The sequence below is a fragment of the Quercus lobata genome, chromosome 8, assembly GCF_001633185.2.
Source record: "Quercus lobata isolate SW786 chromosome 8, ValleyOak3.0 Primary Assembly, whole genome shotgun sequence".
Classification (NCBI taxonomy): domain Eukaryota; kingdom Viridiplantae; phylum Streptophyta; class Magnoliopsida; order Fagales; family Fagaceae; genus Quercus; species Quercus lobata.
Genome location: NC_044911.1, coordinates 31,727,771 through 31,739,934, shown reverse-complemented (window position 1 = coordinate 31,739,934; position 12,164 = coordinate 31,727,771). Strand labels below are relative to the sequence as shown.

Sequence of the window (12,164 nt, the reverse complement as noted above, 5' to 3'; positions counted from 1 at the left end):
AAGAAGGAGATACCACATAGCAATGTTCATTGTTCAGCAAAAAAAGAGAAGAAATCAGAGCAATGGAGAAGGACAATAGACGAGAAGAAGAAAAAAAAAAAAAAAGGAAGAAGAAGATTTAATCGGCAATGTCAATGTGGTGGCAACTTGCTGCACTGGGGTTTGTTCAAATCATGCATTTCTTCTATTTTTCCTTTCAATTTTTGTACCGACCGAATTTCTCTTTTCCGGCCGAAACGTCCAGTATACTCCGATACGGCTGGTATTGTCTGGTATAGGCCGGTATCTTGAGCGGTACATTTTGAAGGTGTTTCGGTACCAGTTCATCGACCAGTATGAAGAATTCCGGCCGTACCGACCAATACGGTACAGTATCAACATCCTTGTTTAATTGTCCTTTGGGTGGAGTGAAATATCAATAACTATGAAGCTCATCTATCAGTTTTAAATATTTTTTAAATGAATGGATAATTCCATTTCATAAGAAGAATCATTATAAAAGTTCTATTATCTATATATATATATAAAACCGAAGCTTTTGAAGCTTCCACAATTTTCCATGTCAGCTCAACATTAAAAAAAAAAAAAAAAATCATAAACCAAAAAAATAAAACACTTTTCTAAAACGCAAAAAAATACTTAGACGCAAGTTTCTCAAAAAAAAAAAAAAATACTTAAACGCAAAATCACAGAGGAACCCTAAGCCTTTAACACGTTCTACCTTCCCAAGCTCTGCCGTTTCTCCACACGCAAATCGCAGCTCAACGGCTCCACCTTCTCCGGCGCCACCCTTCTCCAGTTCTATATTTGTCTCCAAAACCTTCTTCTCTCTCCTCAGAAACCCTCTTTCTCTCCAAAAATCAAATCCTTCTCCTTCCCCCAAAATCAGAATCCAAAACTTAGGATGAGAAAGAAGGAAGAGCCGATCAGATACGTTGGAAAACGATTGACCCATCGTCTTTACCTCTCAGAGCTCGCCTTACTCTCCATCTAACAAACCAAGGAGAGGAACCTGGTAACCCATCGTCTTTACCTCTCAGAGCTCGCCTTACTCTCCATCTGACAAACCAAGGAGAGGAACCTGGTACAATGATGAAGAAGCCAGAATTCTTGACGACCTGTAAGGCTGACCAGCGGTCGCACTTCAAATCCAAGGTTTTCTTTCTTCAATTATATTGGATTGGGAAATTCTAGCTCTTTATATTATAGATTTATGTTGCTGTTGGCTAATTGTTTTATTAAATGCTTGCCCCTTTTTCCATTGTTTTTTGAAGATGTTTAATTGAATGGTACAGTGAATTTTCCTCACAACCCAAGTAGAAAAGGATTATATATAGTATGGATTTGGTGTCATCGAATAGTTGTTTTAATTTCCTAATAATTAAGATCATAGGCATAGAAATAGAAATTCACACTAATTTTTTAAAGTAGACAATTAAAAAAAATATCACTAATTTAATAGAAATTTTGTTTTTCCATTGTATGTTTCGATTTAGACAACTTTAGTCAATTTTCCAAATTACACCATGTTTGCTTTGGTGATATAAAAACAAAGCTAAGTCTTAATTTTGGAACCTAAGAACCTATTGTTGATGACAAAAATAAATTAAAGAATTTGATGCTTGTGTTTGTGCTTTCCCTTATAAGGTTCTCAAGAGTTCGTTTGTCTAATTTACTTTGCTCAAATACAATGCGTATTTTGTAAGTTTCATTCAAGCCATAAATGGAAATTGGTTTTAAAATTTGCAAAATTTGTATTGAATTTCTTTGTATCACCAAACTTAAAATTCATTTAAATATCTGTAACATGCCTGTTGTTTTCATAATGATGGAGGTTTTGGTTAAAGCTTGCTAAAGAGTTCTGAATTGTCTATATAAAATACTTTTGTAAAGTATGTTACCCTCTAATTATATATAGAACATTACACGAAGTTGATATGAAGGCCAAATAGATTTTGGCTAATTAGTAATAGTGTTATTTTCTGCATTTTCAAGTTGAAGCTTATCATGTAAAATTATTCATGATTGTCCCCTCTTAGGCTCATACCATTATATTTTCATTAAGAAGAGAGCTGCGCTTTAATTTTTCCTAAGGTTGTTATGATTTTCATTTTCTTTTTGCTCTTGGAGAATATATTTCTGTACCTCTCTTTCTTTGTAATTATTACTATCGCATTCATCTAATTGAAAAAACATAGTTTAGCTTAAGATTGTCTAATATTCATTCTTTTGATATTTGGGTGTTAAGCATTCTTGGCCAGCTTCTTTTATATTCAATTGTCTTTGCAAACAGCTCAATATGTGTTTGTGTACTTTTATAATTCCTGGACTGCACAAGATTTACTGTAGTCAGTGAGATCATATTAACTGCAATTTCATTCTCTAATTCATTATAAACTGTGTATGTGAATGTGTCGTCATAACTTGGAAATTTTTATTGATTGTTTGACCATTGGTTGTGAGATTGATATTGAACTTGGACTTGGTTTTATCCATATGGTATATAATTTTAGAAGATAATTTCAGTAGGTTTAGAATTTTTTTTGTATTGCATAAGGAATAGGGCCTAGAAAATCTACGGCTATAGCATGAATCCTAATCTTCTTGGTGAGTGATTCTACTCTTTGTTTAACCACTTAATACTTGTGTTACTGTCCTTTGATTCATTGCTTGTGGGAATTTACTTTTTGACCTTAGTAGTTTAGTTCATCATAGTTTGCTAGAAATCCATTGATTATGTATGACCTATTATCTATCCCTTTAAAAGAAAAGGTTTGTGAAAGGGGTTTTTTTGGCCCCTGTTTGACACTTTCTCAGTGGGTATCATGTCAAAGGTATTACAATCTGCTGGTCTTACTACTTGTGTACATTGCTATTTTGTGCTGATATCCTAAGTGCTGGTGTTGTTTGTGCGTTGTTGTTGTTATTGTACATGCTTATATGCATTATGCTTCTGGTGTACTTAGTGTTAGCTGTATTGTGATACTTGGTAGCTGTTAGCACCGTAATAGGAATTGATATAAAGTCCTAGGATGTTTTGGTAGTTATTGGCAGGTCACATTCTGTTATAGATGACCTGACTAATTAGGCATGTGCTCAATGTATTATAAAGCATGTGATAGATTAGGAGTTAGTTAATCAGTTTCAGTTGCAGCTTAGTTTAAAAGGCTGCAATGATTGTAAGAAAGAATAGCAGGAGAATAGTAATCTAAGTTTACTTTCTTTTGTTCTCTAATCTTTCCCCCCAATTCTTAGGAGGCCAAGCAAACTTGAATCAACCATTACAATTCACAATTCACAATTCACACACTTCATCACTCCAATTGGTCAAGAACTACAGGTTCTTAACAAAATTATGGGCTTAGTGAAAAATGTTAATATGGGTTGTGGTTGCTTGCTTGATGCTAATAAAGAGTTCCAGATCTATCAATATGTTAATGATGTGTCAATGAACATTTTTTACTAAATAAATTGATTTGCATACAGGTTTAGAGGAAAAGATGAGACTCAAATAGGAAGAATAGATCATCCTACACCATAAAAAAAAATGAGAAGGCAGTAAAAGGAAAAGAGGTAATAAATCATTCAATAAAGCGACCACTGACTTTTACCCATAATGCTCAAGCTTAGTTTCAAGATAGGAAATAATGCTTTAGATTTTGATTATCATTTATTTCATGGTGTGATTATGAATTTTCGTGTGATTTAAAGGTGACTTGGTGTTTTTCAATGTATTATTGGAAATGAATAGTTATTCTACAATTGTAAAGTCTCATTACATTAGATTTTTGCTGATTTGATAGGGCATTTTATGGTGGGGTTGATATTGAACATAGACTTAGTCTTAGCAATTTAATTTCACCTTTTTGTGAATGGCAGGGGTTTAAGAAGAACATTGAATTTTGATTCTTCTTTTGAGTTTTAATTTCATGCTCTCTTTAAGTATATTTAGTTCAATTGGATTTAATGTGTCATAGGAAGGATTCTATCTAGGTTTCTAGAAAAAATAATTTCATGATAGTGGAAATAAACCATTTTGGGAAGAACAGTGGGCCTTTTTTTATATAAATTTTACTAAATTTTCTTGAATTATTTGAATGATTACCCCAAAAAAAAGGTCTTTAATTTTGTCTCTTCCACATTTAAATTAAAAAAAAAAAAAAAAAACCTTAAGTTGCAAACTTGGAATTGACCATGGAAGGAGACTCATTTCTAACTCTCTTTGATTCCTTAATATTCAGAATGTAGACTCAGTATTTCATTTGGCCTTTCTTTCCTTCTATTATTCTTCTTCTTCTTCTTTACTCCTTCATCCCTTTTATTTATGACTTAAGTTTGTCAAAAAAAAAAAAAAAATTCTGTGTGAAACAATTAAATAGATCATTTACTGCACTCTAATTGTCTATGTTCTTTTTTAATCACAATGATCCTCCAATCATAAGATAACTAATGTCTGTCTTATTTTATCTAAAGTCTGTAACTTCACTTTTTTATTCCATTGTACCGTTTCCTTTGTCTTGGTATTTTAAAAGTTTGTATGTTTTCATTATAGGTAAAAGTCTATGTTACAAAAAATATATAACGAAAGCAGTTGATAATGAAGAAATTAGCTTGATGAAACAAAACAACTTTACATCAGTGGGATTTGGGTCTGAATTTGATGTGGTAGCTGTTCCTAATTGGTAGATTCTCATTTTCTCATTTTTCTTTATCTTTAATCTCCCAAATGTGCATACTTTGAAAAGTGGTACATCTTTTTTGTTCCAGGTTGATTACTTATCAGAAGGAAAAATGTTCAGGCAAAATCTTCTTAAGAGATGCAACGCAACAACCACCTCTCTCTCTCTCTCCCTCTCTCTATAGTGGAAAGTGATGATTTCAATAATTGTGTAAATTGGCATTGTGTTGCCTTTTCAATCCCATTGAGATGTAGCATTTTTATTTACTGGCAATGTTAGAATTTAGATACATCTTGGACATCAAGAATGATTAATGTAATGTATGAATTATATTTGAATGAGTATGGAATGATGGGGTTGAGAGAGGGAGAGAGGGAGGGAGATGAAATTGGAGTGATTATATTTGGAATTTAATTTATGTGTAATTAATTGTATTGGAGTATTCTTATATTTTCTAAATTATGATCTCAAGCATTTGGTTACCATGATATCTCATCGTATGTGATAGATTTTATTGCTCTGGTATATAGTTTATACCTTGATATCGGCTCTTTTTTTTTTTTCTTTTTCTTTTTTTAAATGTTAGGGAAGTTGTGTCAATTGATTGACATGTCATTATCAACAGCTTTCCCGTGCATCGCACGGGTTAGCGACTAGTTATGTTTTAAAGCGTTGCCTTGCAATTCTTCTAAAAAAAATCGTGGCCTTGCATTAAGTCAATAAGTATCTATTCTGCTCTATCAATGACTCTTTTTTTTTTTTTCCTTTTTCTTTTTTTGCTAACAAGCTCTATCATTCACTTATTGATTTAAGGCCAAAGTTCTATTACATTTACGAATGTTGATTTGGAAGCATGCATTTAATACTCACCCCCATAATGTTTTTTTTTTTTTTTTTTTTTGGTTGAGAATGCACCCCCATAGAGTTTTAAGAGAGTATTCAAAAGTTATTCAAAATGTTAGGACATTATTTTTAAATAAAGAAATGACATTCTCTTTTAACTCTTTCTTTATATTTTTAATATTGGATAGGATGTTTGAGATTATGGAAGAGGTCAAAAAATGCTATAGCTTAAAAAAATAAAAATAAAAGATGGGATACTTACAATAAACCTATCTGTGGTATAGCCCGTTTTCACTTTACCTACCTGTGGTTCAATCATTTACACTTTGCCTACCTGTTGTAACTTCCGTTAGGACTTTGTTACCCACCTTTCCTTTTGCCGTTAGAAAAATAAATTTTTAAGAAAAAACAAACATAACAAAAATAAAAAAATTAGGGTTTTTGATTGCTGAAGAACTTCTACGGGAATAAATTGGAGGAATACAAATCAAATATAAATAAAAAAATCCAATAGCTTCCAAACCCATCTCCTTCATTTATTTATTATTTTTTCTCCTTCTTCATCTTTATCTCTCTGACTTCTCCCTCTCTTCAAACCCAACCCACTCACGGCATCACCCACAATCCACCATCAACCAAAAACGACGCCGTCATAGTCGATGGTTGCAATGAAAATTTCAATTTCAATTTCGTTCCTCTCCGTCAAGTTCGAAGATTGCGTTTTGGGCAAGATGGCTTGGTGAGAGGGTGACTAGGAGAGAGATGGGTCGACAAGAAGGAAGAAAGATGGTCGACCGAATAGAGAGTTTGGGTGAGCGTGAGCGGCTAGTTGAGGAAGACGAATGAATCAGACCAATGTAGCAGCAGTGAAAAGAGCAATGGTGGCAGTGAACGGAGCAATGACAAACGAATATTGCAGCAGTGCAAGTTCTAGCTTTGGCCATGGGTTCCTTCACGTTGAGTTTGGCTCCGACTATGACTTCATCTGCCTCTCTCTCTCTCTCTCTGCTATCTTACTTTCTTTGTTGTGGGTGTAGTGGGTCTGTGTTTGTGTTGCTAGGTGTGGTGGGTCTGGATTTTGAAGAGGGGTTTGCTTTGGTTTTGGTTTGAGATTTGAGAGAGAACTAAGGTGAAGCTATGTATGATTTTTGTGAATAACTGAAAGTGTCTAAAAGAATTTTTGTGAAATTAGAGTAGATCACTTTCAAGTGTAGGATTTTTGTAAATGTTTTTTAGGATTTGTGCGAATATGAAAATTTTATTTGGATTGATTGGCTCAAGATTGTTCATACCAAGAGTAAGTGTGTTCTTGAACCCAAGCTACAAAAAGCCCCCTCTTTGATCTTGTTTGTTTGAGTTTTTTCTGTTATTTTTTGTTTTTAGAGGAGAGAGACATAAAAGTGAAGATAAAATACACTTTTACCCCTGATTTTAACAAAGGTGGGTAACGGATGGGTAACGGATTGAATTTCAGGTGAGCAAAGTATAAATGATTGAACCACGGGTAGGCAAAGTGAAAACGGGCCATATCACAGGTGAGTTTACTGTAATTATCCCAAAAAAGATATTAAAGTTTTGAAATTTACAAAGTCAATTAATCATCATGCAAAATCGGACCAATGTATATCCTCATCTAAAACCCATTATCCTTGCCCAATTAATCATGGGATTTTTTATTTATTTATTTATTTTTTTTGATAAGATTAATCATGGGATTTAAACTAGAGCTATGTTCTATAGTATAAACACCATAATCCAAAATTTCACATTTATGTCATGGCAGGGCTGAGTTTTTATTTTTAAAATTAATCTTTATATAATATGAAAAGGAAAAAATTGAGAGGAATTTCAGTTAAGAATCCAAATTAAACTCTAATTTTTTTTTTTTTTTTTTAAAGAAGGTTGTCTCTTTATTCTAATTGTATTCCAATTTTATGCTAAATTTCGTTTTAATTGTCTTATTGTATAATACTGAGTGTCTTCATTTTTTTTTTTTTTTAAGAGAAAAGATAGTCTACTTATTTTATTAATTAAGGACTTGAAAAATCAGTACATACAAAAGCATCAATATCAGACGGAACAAACTCCATCCAAGCACAAAAAGAAAAAGATAGCCTTGCTCTTTGGGCCAAAGCATGCGCAACTGCATGACATTGCCTTACCACATGAGCGAAAGAAAAACTCCTCAAGGAGCTAACATGAGATAACGTGTCCCTAGCCAAATGCCCAATAGATGAGTACTGTGAACCATCCTTCTGCAATTCCTTAATGACCAGCTCCAAGTCACCTTCAAAGTGGGATTCTTGCAACCCAATCTCCTTAACGAAAATCACAGCTCGCCTTGCTGCCAACATCTCCAAGCATTCCACGGAGTGTCTTCATATTTTAAATACACTATTAATTACAATTATATGAAAGTTGTCCTTTTACTCAATATATATATATATATATATATGCAAAGCGTCCTTCCAATTATACTTTAATAAGGGTTGGATTTTATCTCACTTGAATTTCTCACAAGTAAGCCTTAAGATTTGATTTTATTTACATTAATATATGTATTTTTTAGGACAAAATATGTTTATATTATTAAAAGTACTTAGCCAGCAAACTGTGTACGAAAGTTTAAAATATGATTTTATCTCAAAAAATAATTTTCTTTTTCTTTTATTTTATACCCTTTTTTTCGAATATTTTATTTTATACCTATATGTGTTAATTTTGATCATTATAGTAGACATTAATAAGTATTTATTATGACTGTATTTGTATATGAAATATTAAATGTGATTTTTGATAATTATGGTAGCCATTAATAGGTATTTATTATTACTGTATTTTCTTATGTAACTATTAAATTTATAATTATGGTAACTATTAATAGGTTTTTTAACGGTTGTGTTTGATTATGGAAATATTTACTCTAGCATTTAAAGAAATAAAATGATATTTAAAGATTCTAATTGAGTGTTTAAATATAGAATAAAATTTAAATTCAACAAAAAAAAAACATGGCTTAAAACGTAAATTGCACCCTCTAAGTTTAACTAATATTCATTTTAGTTCTTTAACTTTACTTTCATTCAATTGAGTTCTCTAAATTTCAAGTTTATCCAATTCAAGCCTTCCGTCCAATTTCGTTAAAAATTTTCCTTTAAAAAAATATTTTTCTCACATGAAAAAAATATATAAAATTAATAAAAATATTTTATAGAAATATTTTGTCATAATTTTTTTTCAAATTTTTTTTTCATTAGTTAATTCCTTACTTAACATCAATTTTTTAATGGAATTGGACGAAAAGCCTAAATTGAATAAATTTAAAATTTAGAGAACTCAAATGAATGAAAGTAAAGTTAGAAGACTAGAATGAATTTTAGTTGGTATAATTTGCATTTTAGCCAAAAATATAATTTATAATATTGATGTGTAAAATTGTGAGGCCTCTGTAGCAAAATATCGTGAGTTTAACCAAAAGTAAAACATCTTCAGTTTTATATATATTATAAATTTTGTGCCAATTATGCTTCATCATAAACTTGCAACTAAACTTAAAAAATATAAAAAGACTCAATTCAAATTTATTATGCTTTGTGTAATGATATTATAATGAAAATGCTAGAATTGTAAACCTTTTTTACAAACTACTAATATGGTGAGTAGTTATTGATAAGTAAAAAAGTTATGTAAATAAATGCGTACCGTCTATTACTTATTACTATAACGCTCCATTTATTTCAATGGAAAACCTTGTCTAAAGATAGTTTTCTATGTTTTCCAATGTTTAGTAGTATCAGAAAAAATGAGTTAAAGAAAAACTATCATTAGTTAACGAAAAAAGTATGTCTTATTTTTAGAAATTGTTTTCAATTAAATATTTTTGGAAAACAACTTTATCTCATAGCAAGATAAATAGGGAAAGTTAGAAGATTATTTTTCAACTCCCTTAAGATTATTACCAATCATAGGAAAATGAGATAGTTTTATGGAAAATACTTTTTGAAAAATGACTTATTTTATAGAAAACATTTTTACCTAAAGAAATAAAGTGTAAGTAAAATGTTTGTGTGCATGTGGATGCCCTTCTGTAAAATACTATAAATGTATACAATTTATTACTTATTAGGTAAAAATGTTATGTGGGTGGTATGCTTCTATATATGTAATTCTATAAATGTATACATTTTATTACTTATTAAGTAAAAATGTTATGTCTTTGTGTTAGAACCACTTTTTCTCTCCCTTGTGTGTATGTGTGTGTGTTTGTTTCTCAAAAAAAAAGAATGGGTAATTATCCCACATTGCTTAAAAGAATGTGTTGTGTGATATATAACTTGACACATCCTCTCTTAAAAGTTATCATGGCTTTTAAGTGGAGTTGAGTATGTTTTTGTGTTAAAATTCATTTCCCTCTTCCTTGTGTGTATGGTTGTTTCTAAAAAATAGAAAAATAGAAAGAAAAAAAGAAGTAAAAATGTTACATGTGTGTGGCGTGTGCTGCATATGCAAGATATAAGCTTTTTGTTTTTTTTGTTCTTCTTTTGAGAGAGAGATATGCAAGATATAAGCTACTATATGTAAACAGAGAAGTTTGTGTATATAGAAATTCTTCCAAGAGTCATTTAGGCTAGGGGTGTAATCGGTTCGGTTCGGTCGGTGTTGGAGGCAATTTTTGCACCGAACTGAGAATTTCGGTTTTAACATATTCAACACCGAGACCAATTTGTAAGGGATGAATACCGGACCAACCAATTGCAATCGATTTCAGTTTAGCTCGGTTGGGTTTCAGTGTTTAGGATGTGAGAAACAAAAGCAAGAAAAGAAGAAGAAGAAGATGGGTGTTTTGGGATAAAAATAGAAGACAAACTCATAGCAAAAATTCCAGAAGCTGATAGGGTCGTTTTGCTAGAACTACAAAGACCCAAATACACACACACACACACAAAAAAAAAAAAAAAAAAAAAAAAAAAAAAAAAAAAAAAAAAAAAAAAACTTCAATAAATGATTAAAAACTAAAACTTAGGAAATAGTTGTGGGGTTGTGATGAAAATTTTTTGACTTACTAGTATTGGTGAAAAGCGTGTTTTCTCATCTTCATGCCCTTTGGGTCCTAAAAATTAAAAACAAAAACAAAAGCAAAAAAATCATTATCAGTTACTAGCTATAAGAACAAAGCAATTCTTCTTTATGTTTTTTGGATATTGAGACTTATAGGGCCTTGGACTTTAACCATGACAGCGAAATTGCGAGCGAATTTAACGACTTCCGGCAAAGCCATGTGTTGGGTTGGATTAGCTTTTTTTGAAGCTTAGGATTTGGACTTCAAAGAGAAGAAAAGAAAAGAATGATGGTGAGGGTGAGGGTGAGGGTGAGGGCGTGAGGCACTGAGGCGGCAAAAGTGAAATGTAGAGAGTAGGGTTTTTTTTTTTTTTTTTTTTTTTTTTTTTTTTTTTTTAAATGTTTTAAGTTGATGTATAAAACGACATAGTTTTGTGTTATAAGGAGAGAAAAAATTAAAATGTTTTTAGCAAGGTTCGAACCTGGGTCAAGTATAGTCACACGCGTGTCTTACTACTAAACTAGTGGTACTCACCTTGAAATATTTTGTATATAGTTATATTTAATACATATCGGTCAGTTTTGGTTCGGTTCGGACTTTTATTTTCTAAACCCAAAACTGAAACAGAAAATTTCAGTTTTCATTTCTACAAACCGAAACCAAACCGAAATTTTGGACATAGTTCGATCAGTTTCATCTGGTTTTTTCGGTTTCTCAGTTTTTACACACCCCTAATTTAGGCTTTTACCTTTTGCAGGTTATATTGGAGATCGTAACCAAATTGTAACATACTTTGTAGACTTCAAACTATTTCTTGTTGCAATTGTTGTTTAAATTAAAGGTAAACTTTATATTCGATATGTAAATGTGTCTTCATTATTTTCCCTATTGATAAATGAATGAAGGATTTTATATATTGAGCTAAGAATATTATGAAATGATATATACACACAATATATTTGAATTTTTCTAGGAACATTGTCAGAAAAGGCATTAGAAGAACAATTTGAAAATTCCATAGAGTTCGTAAAATCAGCCTCTCAAATTCTATCTGGGTTGGATGGAAAGACAAATCATCCTCACGATATTCCGAGTCCCATTGAGGCGGCATACCAAGTTGCAAATTGTGGCTATGAACGTGATGCAGCCTGGGGTAATAAGGACAGAGAAACTATATTGTCTTATTTTTCCTACCATGAGAGAGAGAGCTATAAAATTTTTATATGATCTAGAGTTTCTGATCTTAGTAAATTTAGTGAAAAGTAGAGAGAAAAGAGAGAAAATCAATTGAGAGATTTAGGTCGTTCAGCAGAATGAGCTACATATAAATAATATCCAATGAAAATCCTCTATCACACGCAGAGTATTTCACCTTAAGTTTCACCAATTATAATATTTCAATTATTTGAAAAAATAAAGGAATATATGACCAACTGTAATTGATAGAGCATAAAACAGAATAATTAAATTGGGGTAAACGAGTTTTATTTACAAACATGAGCTATTGTCCTTAACACTCTATCCATGGAGAAAATGGGCAAATGCCCCTTTCAAAAAAAAAATCTAGCATTTTGCCCCCTTTC

The 12,164-nt window shown here is 31.5% G+C and overlaps 2 long non-coding RNA genes across 3 annotated transcripts; one reads left to right on the top strand and one right to left on the bottom strand.

Annotated features, from left to right (window-relative positions):
* Nucleotides 1-819: 819 nt before the first annotated feature.
* Nucleotides 820-1,101, bottom strand: LOC115957310. The gene is made up of 2 exons (XR_004084339.1): nucleotides 1,034-1,101; nucleotides 820-964 (listed from the first exon to the last, which is right to left on the bottom strand). It is a non-coding gene; the product is annotated as an uncharacterized LOC115957310 (long non-coding RNA).
* On the top strand, nucleotides 962-5,093 carry LOC115957309. Of its 2 annotated transcripts, XR_004084337.1 has the most exons (4): nucleotides 1,070-1,155; nucleotides 3,487-3,573; nucleotides 4,553-4,682; nucleotides 4,768-5,093. It is a non-coding gene; the product is annotated as an uncharacterized LOC115957309 (long non-coding RNA). The 2 variants fall into 2 exon arrangements; XR_004084338.1 differs by lacking the exon at nucleotides 3,487-3,573 and having other exon boundaries at nucleotides 962-1,155.
* Nucleotides 5,094-12,164: the final 7,071 nt, after the last annotated feature.